This window comes from Pelodiscus sinensis, chromosome 2, assembly GCF_049634645.1.
Source record: "Pelodiscus sinensis isolate JC-2024 chromosome 2, ASM4963464v1, whole genome shotgun sequence".
In the NCBI taxonomy this organism is placed as follows: Eukaryota; Metazoa; Chordata; order Testudines; family Trionychidae; genus Pelodiscus; species Pelodiscus sinensis.
The window spans coordinates 174758994-174776495 of record NC_134712.1 but is presented as its reverse complement, the minus strand read 5'-3'; the positions used below and the strand labels follow the sequence as shown (position 1 = coordinate 174776495).

The 17502-nt window shown below is 46.0% G+C and overlaps 1 long non-coding RNA gene across 1 annotated transcript; it reads right to left on the bottom strand.

Moving 5' to 3' along the window:
• Nucleotides 1-13744: 13744 nt before the first annotated feature.
• On the bottom strand, nt 13745-15815 carry LOC112545967 (uncharacterized). The gene is made up of 3 exons (XR_003089551.2): nt 15729-15815; nt 15092-15327; nt 13745-13864 (listed from the first exon to the last, which is right to left on the bottom strand). It is a non-coding gene; the product is annotated as an uncharacterized LOC112545967 (long non-coding RNA).
• Between the last annotated feature and the right edge of the window lie 1687 nt (nt 15816-17502).

Sequence of the window (17502 nt, the reverse complement as noted above, 5' to 3'; positions counted from 1 at the left end):
AAGCAGTAAAGAAAATTATATAAATATGATCACTTGAAAGAAAGAAACACTAAACTTGCATCAATCGAAAGGCATTTGTGCAAATTGCTCCATAAATATAAACAGCATAGACTGATGTGATAAGTAAAGACATTTAAGACTGAGATGTTTTATATACAACTCTGATGCTAATTGTAGACCAAAAAGATTCTGTTTATAAATGCACTACATTTTTGCTTATAAAATAAAGATACAAATGGCATAGCCTAAAGCTGTTATACTTCTGTACTGGCTTTGAGTGGTTCCTTCTGTCCAGGCTCAGAAGGACACCACTCAGGATATGTCTACATTGCAGAGTTTTTTCAGAAAAATGGCCATTTTTCTGAAAACTTCACTTACATCCACACTGCAATCACATTCTTTTGACAAAAAGTTGAAAGAACGGAGGGTTTTTCTGACAGTGGCAAACCTCTTTCTACAAGGAAGAATGCCTTTTCCAAAAGGGGTGTGTGGAGGCGGAAGAGGGTTTTCTTCCAAAAGAAGAGGCCTCCAGGAAGTAACACGGGTGCCCTGGTGGACACTTTAATCACAACTCTATAGTTCCTGTCTCTGGCAGCTCTTAAAAATGCAGGCACCCTAGACAAGCCTGGTGGCAGGAAGCCAGCCCTGGAGCAGCACCCTGACCACGTGGTTCTCCCTGCCACAGGCCTACTCACCCATGGCCCAGCCACAAGCCCTCTAAGACCTCCCTGACCCTCACAGGGAGCATGACCAGAGCTCCTAGGACTCACCAAGATGTACCAAGTGGTGGGCACCCTCCTGGTCTGAAGTGGAGATCCTGTCTCTCCTTGAGCTATGCGGGGGGGAGGAGGAGGAGACCCTACAGGATCTCCGCTCCAAACGCCGCAATGCAGATATCTATGGCCGGATGGCCAAGTCCTGACAAAGTGTGGACACCCACCCTGGACATTAGATCAGGTCTGGAGTAAGGTGAAGGAGCTCCACCAGGGCTATGCGAGGGCCAGAGAGCACAGCTCACGCTCCAGGGCAGGACCCCACATCTGCCCCTACTACCAGGAGCTCCGAGGTGATCAACTCCAGCCTTAACACACCCATCGTTGCCTGGCCAGAGTTTGGGGAGGAGGACGACAAGGGATGGTGGGAGGAGGAGGAGGAGGACACAGCGATGCTGTCCCTGGAGTCGGTACCCGTGAGCCTGTGATGTGTCGTAAGCATCTCTTGATACTGGGGAGAGATCTTCAGGTGAGTGTTCTCAGTTTGTCACACACACAGGGTGGGGGAGGCGAGTGCAGAGGGGATGGGGTGCAATCATCACTCAGCTTGCTGGGGCTGGACATCATACTGCAGTCCATGCATGTGGAACCACGTGCAGTGTTATTGTGCACCACACAGACTTAACAGGGAGCCCTGAGCATCCCTGTCATCCTGCTCACAGGCTGTGGGGAGGCCCTATACATATCTGGCCCAGGGGGTGGGACAGCCTGCCACCACCAGACACCGCTGGAAGCAGGCTGGGAACAAGAGCACAGACACGACTCCATGTACGCTGAGGAGTGCCGCACACAGCACATGGGCATGCCTGCATGCTTCAGGAACCACCTGCTCTTGCAGACAGCGTAGCTGGGTGTAGGTGTGTGTGCACCACATTGAAGGCCAGGTTGCTCCAGGCCCCTCTCCCACCCATGGGATCCCACTGTGGCTAGACAGTTCCCTTCCCTGCTTGTCATGGGACAGGGGGATGGGAGGGCGGGAAGCGTGGTCCCCTGAGCATCTCGGGGTCCCTGTGAGGCAGGGCCTGCTGTGCAAGCCACACATGGCCTTGCTCATGGGACATCACTGCCCTCGTCTCTGAGGACTGTTGCTTGCTGCTCAAACAGGAGGGCATGGCCTCAGGGGCAGTGTGTGTGCATGGATGACTAACCACCTCTCTCTCTTGTCCTCCATAGCTAGACCAGACATCACCTGAGGGGCGATCCACACAACCTGAGCCAGCCGCCCAACCCAGGGGGAGCTGCAAGTGCAGGAGGGTCCATGAGGACCTCATGAAGGAGCATGTGGCCATCCTGCATGACATGCAGCAAACCCTGGCCTAGAAGGTCCAGGATGATGCCGAGTGGCACAACCACATGTGGGACCAACTTGTGCGGCAGCGTGAAAACTTGTGTGCCACCATCCAGGAAGTGACGGCACACCTGGCTCCTGTCCCCATGCTAGCCCTCCCCACTCCAGCTCCTGCTGCCATGCCTATGCCTCCTCCCCTGGCCCCCTGCCATCCCAGACCCTGCTCCAGCCCCCCATCCTGCCCATCCCCCCCATGATCCCAGGCCCCAGCCACCCTTGAGTTCGCTGAGGTCCCTGGGCTCAAGGTGGCTCTACTAGCCACCCCACATGCCACTCCCAGCCCTGAGCCTCCTCCTTCCCCCCCCCCCCCCAGGTTCTCTGCCCCCTTCCTACCCAGTTACTCTTATTAGGAAAAAATTAACAAGTTTTTGTTGTTCCACTCAAAACTGGTGTCTTTATTGGGAGTACAGGGAAGGAGGGAAGGGAGGGGTTGTGGTGGGAAAGCCATAGGGGGGGCAAGACAATGGTCCCTAATGGGGAGACCCTGGGGAGACTTACTGGGGTCCTTGAGAGAAACTCTCCCTCAGGGCACCAGCCGGTCCCACCTGTCAGAACTGGTATCCGGCCTCTAGAATCATCTCTCTACCGGGGGGTGCAGGTGCAAGGGCATTGCTCCTGCATCCAGGCAGAGGGACTCACTGATGAGCTCGGAGTCAAGCTGGGGAAGGACCATCAAGATGGTCTGCACAAACTACTGCAGAACCTGCAGCTTGGCAGTGTGGGGCCATCGCATGCCCAGAGGCAGCTCCAGCTCCATAGCAAAAAGAATGCTGTGGTGTCCAAAAAACAGGCAACCACGGCATGCACGGCAAGAGCTTTGCTGTCCCTCATCAAGGTAGGCAAGCACACAGCAGAAGCAGAGAAACAGCTGTCCAGGGGGGTCCCTTTAAGCACTCATCTCAGATAGCTTTAGGCAACAGCACCCAGAAGCAACTGCTGACCTAATGCCCTGCCTGAACTAGTTCCAGGTGGCCTTACATGCGAGATAGTGTCCAATCAGTGTTTTGAGAAAGCAGATCACTTCTTTGATGCACTTTTGCAGTGTAGACGCTCTCTTTCGGAAGAAGTTTATCCGGAAGATCTCTTCTGGAAAAGCTTCTTCCGAAAGAAGCCTGCAGTCTAGATGTAGCCTCTGGCTCAACTGTGCCAGCTAGCAAGCCGGGAATAATCAGTTGGGAGGGGCTTTGTCAATGGTGCACAGCCATGGCCCTTTGGGGTGGGGCTGGTAACAGCTGCCTATTACCTCAGCTTCCTCTTTTGGTCAGGTGGTAACCATCTTCAGGCTCTAGCCCTGTGGCTGTGGAAGAGCAGTTAGCAATCTTAAGCTCAGCTTCCTTGGCTGTGGCAGACAGCAAACCAACACAGGCCTTCTGGCCTCAGTTGGGTTGGCTGTGCACTAGGGATGGAGCTGGTGACAGGGATAGGGTGACCCAGGCCCATCCTACTCCACTGAATTCTAGCCCAGGCCCTTCCAAGGATGAGTGATGCTGCCACTTGGTCGGCAGAGACCTCACTATAGCATGCTGACTCAACTCCCAGCACCACAACCAGCTGAAAGTCTGATTTCCCTGGACACCTTCCTACCCTAGTCTGTTCATAGGTCTCTGTCATTCATGAGACCTCCATCTCCATGGGGTTCATAGTGGATGGCAGTCCCAGTAGCTCTTCTAGATATTCAGTGGATGGCAGCAAGGCAGGGATGTCTGCCTCTTTCACTGATTGCATCCCAACTAAGCTGAAGGCCCAGATTCTTCTACTTCCTGCCTTCCCTGCTTCTGGTGCAGGGGGTGGGCTTGGCCTGGCTCCACCCAACATAGGTGGTGGAGAGTTTCCTCCCGGTCAACATCGGAGTTAGGTCCTTCACCTCACCACAACTTTGGTCTTCTTATGACTAAAGGGAATCCAAGCCAAGACTCCAGATCTGAATTGTTTTCAACTTTGGGGGAATGCTGTGGAACAGAGGTGCCAAAGAAGGCCTGAATTTTGCCCTGTTGCTGTAGTCAAATCCTTACCTCTGAACATCTCGAGCTTTGAAATCGCTGCAGTGGAATACTGTGCTCCAGTCTGTTGGGGTGAAGGCCACAAGCACACAATAAAACCAAGAGAAGGGAGAGGCTCCTTGCCTAACTCATGGCTATCCAACATGATCTGTTGTGGTCCCACTGTCAGAGCTAGAGGGAAGCGTACAGAAAAGGCATAGAGGGATCCGCCCTTAAGAAGGACAGACAAGCACAAACAATGCATACGAAAATACTTGAACTACAGAGACTTGTGCTGTCCAGCTTGTGCTGGGCACTATGGAAAGAAGTGGGGAGGTAGCTTGTTGGAGCCCTTTACAGTTCCCTGATTCTTTGCCATGGTGCAGGCTACAGAAGTTTGGGAGTTGCTTTAAATGACACCTGCTAGTATAATGCCCTTTGGGCCCTTCCCTGCTGGCATCAGGCCCTTGTCCTGGGCATTATGGAAAAATGACCTGCTTGCCCATGCTAGGTGTTCCCCAGCAGGTGATGTGTGAGCACAGTGCTGCCTGAGGGGTAAAAGGGGAGCAGCTTGAGACAGAGAATCTTCCCTTCCATCTCCAATTCTAATAGTGAATTTGTGAAATATAATTTTAATAAACTTGCTTTCAATTAAATCGCACATTATGTCTCTTCAACCAGATCTATGTTAGTTTTGCTCCTGGCAATTATGCTTGCATTTCATGGAATGCATGCACAGTGTGTACGTTCAAGCACTTCTGAAATATGGAAGGATAGAAGTGGATGTCTGAAACTGTAGCAAAAGGCCTGCAACCTCAGTGTTGGACAGAACATCATCCTGGCTTTTGGGGCCAAATTCAGTTCTCATTTATACCTAGACCCCACCCCCATTTTAACCTTGCCCCACAGAGAAAACTAAAAAAGGTTCTCAGGTCAATATATGACATTTAGGACTGCATTTTCAAAAGAGTTCAGGGCTAGCTTTACAGGGTCTCAGTATCCATAGCTGGATTCAGATTTTCTAAAGTGCTCAGCATCCCATGTACTGAGCTCTCCAAAAAATCTAGCTCTAGATGGAAAAAAAATTACTGGTGAGTACTTCATAGTGAGCAAGGATGGTCTTGTGCTAGCCTAGGGCTTGTGAGACTTGCATTCAATTCCCTGCTTTGTCACAAATTTCTAACATGACCTCGGCAGGTCATTTAGTTTTACTGTGCCTCTGTTCTCCCCGTCTGTAAAATGGGCATAATGGTGTGTCCCTACCTCACAGGTGTATTCTGGGGATAAATAAGTTAGACCATGAAGGGCTCAGATGGGATTCAAGATAGACAGATAAAATACGTAAGTATTATATGCCTTATGGGCAGGTGACAGATATGTGCATTTGGTGTAAGAAGCTCCTGGCCTTCAGAGTCCATGTAGGGGCTTTGGAGACCAGAGTGGTTGAAATGGAAGAACTACAGGGGGAAAGAGAGGTATGTAAATGAGACTTTCCAGGACACAGTAGAATGGTCACACCTCTGATCTGACAGCCTCAGTGCTGCTGAGAAGGAGGAAAGACTCAGGGAAGGAGAATATTGAACTGGAGCAGAGTGAAATGACCCCATAGATAGGACCCTCCTTCCAAATTATGTCATGGAATCCTCTCACGCTGATGATACCTGTCCTGGAATGGGAACTCCAGTTATTAGGAACAGATAGGTGTTAGTAATGGGGAATTTGATCATTAGAACGCTAGACATCTGGATGTGTGATGATCAGGAAAACCATAGGGTGACTTGTCTACCTGGTGTGAAGGTTGAGGATCTCTGAAGACATCTAGATAGACTTAGAGGTAGGGCTGGGGAGGAGCCAGTCGTGGTATATGTAGGCACAAATGACATAGGGAAGGATAGGGGAGAGATCCTGGAAGCAAAATTTATGTTGCTAGGTAAAAGATTGAATTTCAGGACATCCATGGCAGCATTCTCTGCCATGCTTTCTGTTCCACACGCAGAGCCACTTTAGACAGAATTGCGGGGTCTCAATGCATCAATACATGCTGGTGTAGCAAAAAGGGGCATTCGATGTATTAGGAACTGGGGAAACTTTTGAGAAAGGGGGAATCTATGCTGCAGGGGTAGGGGACATTTATTGGATTGGGGCCGTTGATCCTCAGAAAAATCAGTTGGGGGCCACACACAAGTGAGAAGCATAGAAAACACCAAACCAAATCCCATTGACATGGCCCCTGACTGAGAAGGAGAAAGACACGCCCCACATTCCCCTCTCTCACCAGAGCCTAGTGGGGTACAGGTTAGTAGATTTTATGTGATCCAGCCCCATGGGGAGGCAGCGGGGCTCTGGAGCACCAGTGTGGGTTCCCCAATGCTGGGTGCGGAAGCCCTGAGCCTCGGGAGCTGGATCCAAGCAAGCTCAGGACCATGTCCAGGCCCTGGTTCCCCACCCCTGCTATACAGGAAGGATGAGTTTCACCAAAACCAAAGTGGCACTTAAAATTAAAAAGGTTGTAGAACAGTTTTTAAACTATAGGCTGGGGAAAACTGATGGGTGTGAAGGAGCACATAGTTTGGATAGACCTATTCCTCAGGGGAGGATCTATTAATGAAGATTCTCTATGTCCTAACAAGGAGAAGAAGATGAAAGAGGATAAAATATGAGTAGGATCTGATGAGAAACAGCCAAATGAAAAAAGTCCCATTCAGTTACATAATATAATGACAGCTAAAAAATGACAGGTTTTTGAAGTGCTTATATACATATGCTAGAAATCTAAATAATAAAATAGGTGAATTAGAGTGCCTCATATTAAATGAGGCTATTGATATAGTATAATCACAGAAACTTGGTGGGATGAGAATAAACAATGGGACATAGTAGTACCAGGGTACACAATATATCTGAAAGATAGAACAGGTCATGCTGGTAGGGGAGTGGCACTATATGTAAAAGAAAATGTGGAATCAAATGAAGTAGAAATATTAAATGAACATAATCGTATCATAGAATCACTATGGATAGTAATTCCATGCCCTAATAATAAGTATATAGCACTAGGGATATATTACCAACCACCCAACCAGGATGGTGATAATGACTGCTCAGGGAGATTACAGCGGCTATAAAAATAAAAAAAATCAGTAATAATGGGGGATGTCAACTATCCCCATATTGACTAGGTACATGTCGCCTCAGGACGGGATGCAGAGAGAAACTTTCTTGACATCTTAAATGACTGCTTCTTGGAGCAGCTGGTTCTGGAACCCACAAGAGGAGAGGCAATTCTTGATGTAGTCCTAAATGGAGCACAAGATCTGGTCCAAGAGGTGAATATAGCTGGACTGCTTGGAAATAGTGATCATAATATAATTAAATTTAGCATTTCTGTGGTGGGGAAAATCATTACAGCAGCCCAACAGTATAGAATTTAATTTCAGAAAGGAGACTGCACAAAAATGCGGATGTTAAACAGAAATTAAAATGTACAGTGTCGAAAGTGAAATCCCTGCAAACTGCATGGAAACTTTATAAAGGCACCATAATAGAAGCTCAAATTAAATGTATATCCCAAATTAAAGAACATAGTAAGAGAACCAAAAAAGTGCTACCATGGCTTAATAATGAAGTAAAAGAATCAGTGGGAGCCAAAAAAAATCTTTCCATTTAAAAAGTGGAAGTTAAATCCTAGTTAGGAAAATAGAAAGGAGGATAAACTCTAGCAAATGACATGTAAAAAATCAATTAGGAGGGCCAAAAAAGAATTTGAAGAATAGCTAGTCAAAGATTCAAAAAGTAATAGTTTTTTTATAAGTGCACGAGAAGGAGGAAGCTTGCTGAACAACCAGTGGGGCTAGTGGATGACTGAAATGCTAAAGGAGCACTCAAAGACAATAAAATGTTTTCAAAGAAACTAACTGAATTATTTGCATTGGTCTTCATGGTTGAGGATGTAAGGAAGATCTATCCCTAAGAAAATGTAGAATAAACAGTCTCTTTTTAATGTATGCTATATATATCTAAAATCAAGTATATATAATTATACATTTTTGTCCTCTACTCACCAAGGGTATGTCTAGACTACATGCCTCTGCCGACAGAGGCATGTAAATTAGACATACCGACATAGTCAATGAAGCTGGGATTTAAATATCCCCCGCTCCATTAGAATAAAAATGGCCGCCACGTTGTGCCGGCTCAGCTGTTTGTCGGCACAAAGCGGCAGTCAAGACGGGGATTGGTCAGCAAGGAAAGCCTCTGCCGACCGATCCTGTGGGTGGGCTTAAAGTTTTTTGTGTGCTCCATACAGGCGCACACCTTAGAGGGAATACTGACGGAGACCAACTGTTAGAGACACTGCAATCGACTGGTCGATCATAATCGATGGGTTGGAGACCACTGAACTAAACAGTAATAAGTTCTGAAGGAACTCAAATGTGAAACTGAAGAACTACTAACTATAGTTATAACTTATTATGAAAAACAGTTACTGATAGCTTATGTGATGCCAATTTTTAAAGAGGGCTCCATGGGTGATCCCAGCAATTACAGACCAGAAATATTTGCTTTCAATACCAGGCAAACTGTTTGAAACTATAGTTAATAACAAAATTGTCAGACATACAGATGAACATAATTTGTTGGGCAAGAACCAACATGATTTTTGTAAGGGAAATCATGCCTCACCAATCTACTAGAATTCTTTGAGGGGGTCAACAAGCATGTTGGAAAGCAGGATCCATTGGATATGGTGTCCTTAATTTCTAGAACCTCTTTGACAGGGTGCCTCACCGAAGGCTTTTAAGCAAAGTAATCTGTCATAAGATGAGAGGAGCACCCTTTTATGAATTGGTAACTGCTTAAAAGATAGGTAACAAAGGGTAGGAATAAATGGTCAGTTTTCAGACTAGAGAGAGGTGCTGGGACCAATCCTATTCAACATATTCATAAATGACATGGGGAAAGGAGTGGCAAAATATGCAGATGATACAAAACTACTCAAGATAGTTAAGTCCCAAGCAGACTACAAAAAGCTACAAAAGGATCTCCCAGAACTGGATAACTGGGCAACAAAATGGCAGAAGAAAATAAATGCAAAGTAATGCACAGTGGAAAACACAATCCCAACCATGCATATAAAGTGATGGGATCTGAATTACCTGTTACCGCACAAGAAAAAAAACTTTTGAAATCATTGTGGATAGTTCATTGAAAACGTTCACTCAGTGTGCACTGGCAGTCAAAAAAAAAAAAAAAACAAAAACCCAAACAAACAGAATGTTGGGAATCATTATAAAAGAGATAGAAAATAGTACAGAAAATGTCATAGTGCCTCTTTATAAATCCATGGTACATCCATATTTTGAATGCTGCGTGCAGACGTGGTCACTCTATCTTAAAAATAAACATTCTCCCCCAAAACACCATATATTGGAATTGGAAAAAGTTTTAAAAAAAGCAAATAAAATGATTAGATGTATGGAATGGTTTCTGTATGAGGAGATTAATAACACTGAAACTTTTCAGTTTGGAAAATAGATGATTAAAGGGTATGATTGAAGTCTATAAAATCATGACTGGTATGGAGAAAGTAAATAAGGAAGTGTTATTTACTCCTCATAACACAACAACTAGGGGGCACCAAATAGGCAGCAAAAGGAAGTGGGGTTTTTTTACACAGTGCTCTATCAACATGTGGAACTCCTTTCCAGAGAATATTATGAAGGCCAAAACTATAACACGGATTAGATAAGAATTAGATAAGCTCACAGAAGATAGGTCCATCGATGGCTATTAGTCCAGGAGGGGCAGAGATGGTGTCCCCAGACTATGTTTGCTGGGGATAGGTGACAGGGTATGGATCATTTGATAATTACCTGTTCTGTTCATTACCTCTGGGACACCTGGCATTGGCCAATATCAGAAGGTAGGATACTGGGCTACATGGGCCTTTGGTCATGTTCAGTATGGCCATTCTTGAGTATGGTAAATGTCAAAGATAATGTAGGACTTTTCAGGAGACAATTCCAGGCTCAGAAAGCACACTTTCCTAGGTAGTGTGCAAAGTAACGTGATGAAACTTTCTATCCACTTCAGTGTATGTGTCAAAAGAAACTTTCTGTTGGCCTTTTTTCCAAGTGAGCTTCTGAAAATATATGCCTATACAAGAAGATGCTTTGAAAAGAGTGCTGAATGAGATATAGGCTGAAGCAAATGTAAGGAGACTGTTAGCTCCTTACTAAAACTCAGTGGGAGTTTTTGGTTGGCCAGCTCCCAATACCAAAAGGGGAAGGGTCCATGAGAAATCAGGGCCCTGAGACTGACAGACCCCAGGGACAATGGGAAGAAGCCAACATGCCAGGTCTGCCTGATTGACAGGTTGGACAGGCCAATGGGGGAATTAAGAGGCCAGGTTCCATTCTCCGTGTGTGCTGGGATTTTCTGGGTCTGAGTCAAAGAGCGAGAGAGCTAAGAAGAGTAGCAATGGGTCTAGGCTGCACTGAGGAGCAGACCTGCAGTGACAGAGCTAGAGGCCCATTCAGCCCACAGAGCGCAGACCCTGTGAATAAGTGGGCTGTGCTCATGATACTATCTACATGTTTCGTTAGTCTATAAAGTGCTACCAGACCTTTTGTTGTTTTTGCAGTGACAGAGCCAGACACACACAGCCCAAGGAGTGCAAGCTGTGCTAAGAGGCAGACCTACAGTTACCAGAGCCAAAGGGGTCAGAGGAGCAATGCAAGGAGCTGGAGGCTGGCAAAGCAGCACAGTCTGCAGCTGGGTGTGGTGAGCAGCTGGGACCAGCAAAGGGGGGGAAAGAGGATCTGGGCAGGGAGACACCACCAGCCAAGAGGCCCTGCAGGCCAGACTTGGAGAGGAATTGTAACTCCAACTGGGAGAGGGGTCCTGCCACCTAGAGCCTGAAGTTGCGTGGTCACTGCCAGAGTGAGCATGTCCAACCTGCAGCCCCCCCTGCAGCACAGCCAGGGCCTGAGAGAGAGCCCTGGGACCTATAAGGAACAGACTGTGAACTGTCCTTATACTCTACAGACTGCTGTTTGTGATGTCCCCGTGCTACAAAGCAGGGCTATGTGTTCTCATTTAACCTTTCTCACTTTTTCCTTATTCTTTTCTTTTTAATCAGTTGCTATTTAATAAATTGTATTTGCTTTGAACTGTATGTAATGGTCACTGGGTCAAGAAAGTGTGAAGAGAGCACCCTGGAGTGGGGACAGTCTAGCCCCTGCCCTAAGTAACTACAAGGTCAGGGATTAAGCCCCAGAAAACCTGGGCTCAGCCTTGCTGGGATTTTGAGGACTCTGCTATGCAGGAGAGTGGAAGGGGAGCCCTCAGGATCACAGAGGCCTTTGGGTAAAAGAAGTGGGAGTGGGGACTCAGATCCTTTTGCTGGTCCATTTCACCGGGGTAGTATAAAACCCAGGAAAGTTCCCCACAGTAGCGGGACCATTCCCCTGCTTACACAAAGGAAGGTGAATAAGGAAGAGAAAACGTTTCAAGATGGCAAACTCTTCAAAAATTGTTAAAGCTGGGGCCTGCTTCCTTAAGGATCTAGGTCCAGGTGAATGTGCTTGTGTGTGTGTGTGTGTGTGTGTAATGACATACTAATCACAGCATAATTACTTCATCTAAGCCTATGATCTTGAGAGAAAACCCAGACTACTCTGTCATGCTTGCAAATGGTGTGATTTGGCATCTGTGTGAACTACTTGGCATATCTTAAAATACTCTTTGCATGTCTTATTTTCAAGACTGAAGAGTATGTCCAGGGGCTGAATGGATTCACCAATCTACTTTTCACAACCCAGGAGTATGGTGGTTCCCAGGAAGACTTTTTAGGATCTTTTTAAAATCAATATTCTCTATAAACTACCTATTTTCCCTCTATTTGTGTTTCTTTGCTGTTCCATCCTCCAGTTTTCAACCAGCTTTTTTTGGTCTTCTGTTCTGTTCTTTTTTCAGTTGCCTTGAAGCTCTGATGTCTGACAGTAAACTCCAAAATAATTTAGCTGCTGATCAAATAATGGAGTAGCCAAACAATGTAGGTTTGCTAACTGATTATATGTGATTTTTGCCTACCTACCCACATATGAATATTGGTTAGAAGCTGATCAGAAGTAAAACAATTATATTATTCCTTACTGGCTGCATGTTGTCAGTGCTTTTTTTACATACGACTAAAACCAAACCAAATTGAAAACCTCACATAACAGGTAAAATTTTCCTCTCAGCTCCACATGATGGAGCTCAACTGATTTCTTTTGCTGTCAATGTTGTCAAAACTCCCATTGGGTATGTCTATACTACAAAGTTAATTCGAACTAACGGACTTTAGTTCAAATTAACTTTGATAGGCGCTACACAAGCGCTCCGCTAGTTCGAACTTAATTCGAACTAGCGGAGCGCTTAGTTCGAACTAGGTAAACCTCATTCTACGAGGACTAAGCCTAGTTCGAACTTACTAGTTCGAATTAAGGGGTGTGTAGCCTCTTAATTCGAACTAGTGGGAGGCTAGCCCTCCCCAGCTTTCCCTGCTGGCCACTCTGGCCAACACCAGGGAAACTCGTATGCCCCCCTCCCGGCCCCAGGCCCCCTTAAAGAGGCACGGGCTGGCTACGGTGCCCGTGCTAGGTGCAAGCCTGCCAGCACACAGCTAGCAGACCCTGCACCTGGCACGGCTCGAGCCAGCCACCCAATGCCCCCCAGCCCTCCCCCTCTTCCCGGGACCAGGCTGGTGGCTCCCGGGAGCTTGCCCAGGACCGCAAGAGGCGGGCACCCGCCTGGTCTAGTGTGGACATCGTGGACCTCATCCATGACCTCCGCACTAGGCACAGGAAAGTGGCCGTCTAGGGCACGAGAGCTGCCAGCCTGGCCACCCAGGAGCAGGTGTGCATGAAAATCAAGGTGGTCCACTGAGACCCCTGACCCTGAGCTTACAATGGCCATACGGGGTCAGACCAAAGGTCCATCTAGCCCAGTAGCCTGTCTGCCGACAGCGGCCAACCCTAGGTACCCTGGAGTGGATGGACCGAAGACAGTGACCAAGCCATTTGTCTCATGCCATCCCTCTCCAGCCTTCCACAAACTTTGGGTAGGGACACCACTCCTACCCCCTGGCTAATAGCACTCCATGGACCCAACCTCCATGACTTTATCTCACTTCTCTTTAAACTCTGTTCTAGTTCTAGCCTTCACAGCCTTCTGCAGCCAGGAGTTCCACAGGTTGACTCTTTGCTTTGTGAAGAACAACTTTCTGTTACTAGTTTGAAGCCTGCTACCCATTCCTTTCCTTTGGTGTCCAACTCATTAGTTGGAATTAACTGTTAATCCTCGTCGAATGAAGAGTAACAGTTAATTCAAACTAACGAATTAGTTTGAATTAACGTTTAACTGCCGCGTCTAGCCGTGGGCAGTTAGTTCGGACTAAGGGGGATTTAAAAATGGCGGTGCCCAGGAACATGCAAATGAAGCCCAGGATATTTAAATCCCGGGCTTCATTTGCAACTCTGGTTGCCCTCATTTGCCTACCCAGTTCAAACTAACAAGCTAGTACCCTAACTGCTCAGTGGATCTGAGTTAATTTTCCTGGTAATTAGTTTTTCTACCACTCTTAAAAAATCTTTAAATTCAAATTGCAGCATAAACATACTTCTCTCTATTTGAAGTTCCCACAAACATTATTTACTGGCAGGAAGGATCTGTCCTGAGCAGAGTTTCTAACAGGGTGAGTTGATGCTTCCAAGATTACACTGGAAGAAAGGCAAGGTGTTAGTCACTAAGAAAATCTAAAAGAACTTTTAATTTTTGTTATTCATGGCTCTGGAAGTGATCAAGCCAAGGGCCTGAGTCTAATCTGTGCACCGCTCAGTGATCCCACTGATGTGCAGTTTTTCTTTTCCATGCCGAAAGCCAAAGACAAGATAATATAGGAATGGACCATGCAGTGTGCCAGGAATGAAAAACTGGTTTATAGGTTGAGGAATATGATTTTTTTTTAAATGGAATCTTTTGCTAGATAAAATGGCATAAAATAGACTGCTCCTTTCAATGTAATCCACTGGCAGGATTCTCCAGTTGCTCATGGCTTCTGGCACCATACTGGTGGTTCAAAGCAGTCTAACTCTGTTTAATGGGCCGGCAATCTGTAGCACACAACTATTGTCATAGGGTTGATGACCATGACAAAAGGGAATGACTTGAGATATTGCTGTGCCCATTTGTTAGGATAACCCTGGTGAGTGGTTGGCAACTCAGGTGAAATAGAGTAGTCTTCAGGCTGCACAATTGTGTTCTGGGAACTGGCCTAGCATCCAGTGGCCCCAGGTTCAGGGGCAGGGCTGAAAACGGAATTGCTAGGACCCTGGGCTGAAAGGCGGAGGAGCCAGGGACTTTGGCAGCTATTTAAAGGGCCCTGGGCCCCCAGCCACTACAGCAGCGGCAGGAGCTTGAAGTCCTTTTAAATCAATAGGTGCCTTGGCAGCTTTCACTTTTGCTCCCCTCCTCCACATCAGTGGCCCTGATCAGAGGACTTGAAATATGGCATGATCCACATTATCACTGAGTACAACTTAGCTGCTTTGGAAGAACTTGGCTCCTAATGTTTGTAAAAACAAATCTCTGCTGATATTCTTTGTATGTTAATTTTAATAAAGGATTTTTTTTCAAAGTTGATCATTCTAAAGATAATGCAGCTGGCAGCTCCCACCCTACTGATCAGCCATGTTCTCTGCACCACAACTGTCGCCACAGCACCTCCTCACTCAGTCTCACCACACAGAAATTTGTTGCAATGGTTAACCTCAGTAAAAGAAACAATGGCCTGACTCTTTGCTTAGTTAGATTGGCTTTACATATAGCACAGGGTGTAATCAGACTGAGCAATTGCTTAGGGCTCTGAGCAGTTCAAGGCAGAATCCCCCCCCCCACTAGCTTTTTATTATATGTGTTGAGGGTGTGTGTGTTTGTGCAAAACATACCTGCACAGGGCCACCAGGCGGCTAGTACCATATCTGTTTACACTCCAATGCCAGCTCTGATTCTCATCAGAGTGTGATCAAGAATGAAGTTCATAGGGGTTCAATCTGTAAATCTGGATTATCTCCATTGACTTAACTGGAAATAATACTGGTGTAACTGAGACTGGAATTTGGAAGTCAATGGGTGCCGCAACTTGTGTCTTTTATCTGCAGACAGAACTGGCCCATTATGGCAGCTGTAACAGAAAGTTTTTAAAGGTGTTAAAAATGTATGTTATGGTTGAACTGGGTACCTAAATTTAGATCAGGGGTGGACAATAATTTCTGATGAGTGATCAGGGGCCGCACTTTGCTATGGAGGGGCTGTGGGGTCAGGGATGGAGGTTGGGTGAAGAAGTGAGCTCGGGGTAAGAGATTTGAGTCCAGGAGAGGATGTGAAGTCTGAGAGGTAGTTTAGAGTGAAGGAGGGGGTTGTGACTTGGGACAGGGAATTGGGGTGCAGGGTTTGGGAAGGGGTATGGGTGCAGGAGAGGATTCTGGCCTGATGGAGTGTTATAGAAGCAGGTGTAGGGTCTGGGAGGGAGTTGGTGTGTGGGAGTGGGATGCCAAAGGCAGACTCTGTCCAGGGGGCACCTACCTAAGAAGCTCCCAGCCAGCAGCAGTCTCAAGCAGGCTTCCCTGCCTGCCAGCAGCCCCAGACTGCTCAAAGCAGCTGACAGTTGCATGAGGCTCTATTTGATGTGTGGGGAGGCTTTTGTGTGCTGTTCTCACCCCCAACAAAACCTCTCAGTTTCTATTGGCCAGAAACTGGCCAATGGGAGCTGAGAAAACATGCTAAACTTCCCCCACCCAACCAATAGGAGTTGAGATATTGTGCTGGGAGTGGGGGCAGCACACTAAGCCTCCCTCCCCTGCCTCTAAAATGCAGACTACCACAGGGAGCAGCCAGCCACTTTGAGTGGCATTACTCCATGTCGCAGGGACGGGACATGGGTCGGATTAATAAGCTTGGCTGCCCCTGACTTAGGCTAGGTCTAGACTGCAGAGCTCTGCCGTATCCAGGGAGTGTGTCCGCTTTTTCAGAACAGTTTCTGAAGAAGCAGACGTGTTCTTTTGGCATCCCTTTATACCTCTCAGTGAGAGGAATAAGGGATGTTCCAAAAGAGGAGTTTTTTCTGAAATTTGGCCCCATGTAGATGGGCCAAATTTCAGATAAGCCTCTTCTGGAAAAAAAGGGGTTTGCAATTCGCATATCTTTTTCTGACTTTTCTCTGCAGTGTAGACATAGCCTTAGGTGCTTTCCAAAAGTAATCAGGTGACCAAATATAGATTTAAATACCCAATTTTGAAGGCTGGGTCTTTCATGCAGATGAGAAAGTTCGTTTAGCAGATAGGTCATTGCATTTGCTCCTATACATATAAAACACACAAAGGAAATTACAGACATGTTTGATGGGTGGACATATGTGAGGGGACCAAAGTGGGCAGAGGAAGAGAGATGTGTGGTAAAGAGAAAAAAAGTAAAATAAGGAGCAAGGAATAATAAAGAGTGAGAAGAAAAGCAGCAAGAGAGAAAGATGAAGCAAAAGCATTAATGAAAGTTATTAGGCTTGCATTTATTACCAAATAGGGAAAACTTCAGAATTTTCATAATGGATCTTGGAACTCTTGTTCAGTCAAAACTCTCAGTGGGAATTTTGACTAAGGAAGCACTTTAGAAATAACATATTGACTCTGCTCGTTTGCTAACTGCGTATCTGGCCAGGTGGTGTAAAATCCATTGGCTTTATTAAAAACAGTGAGAATTGCACCTGTGTAACTGTGAGGAAAATTTGGCTCAGTCTCTTGTTACATATATCCTGCTTGTGAATTCTATCCATTTCATTCCTATGGAAAATGCTGAATATGATGGACAACTAACTTCCCCGAGATTAGCATATTTCCTATTGCCATCTAAGGTAAAAGATCATTCCAGCGCCTGAATTTTAGATTCTAGTCAGACGTTCACCTCCCAGCATATGAGTCATTCTCGTTATTATGCAAATATCATCTTTTACCTGAAGGCAAATTCATGCCTCTTAATATTTAAATTCCATCTAGTTTTCATTGATCTCTAAACAACATCACATCTTTGAACTTTTCTTAGCAACATTTTAAGGGACAAAAAGTCTCACTTTTTCCTTCTTCTAATAATGGGATTATTGGCTAATTTCACTGGAGCAAAGAATGTTCTTTCTCTCAGTACAGACAGCTGATGAAATCTCAGTTTAAATGTTAGAAAAATTACAATGTCATTTACATCTAGTTCACGTCCTTAAACAAAGAAATATTCGCTAAAAGACTATAAGCAGATACAAAAACAGCAGCAGAAACACTGTCTTCAGTATTCAATAAAGCCATTCAGCAAATGA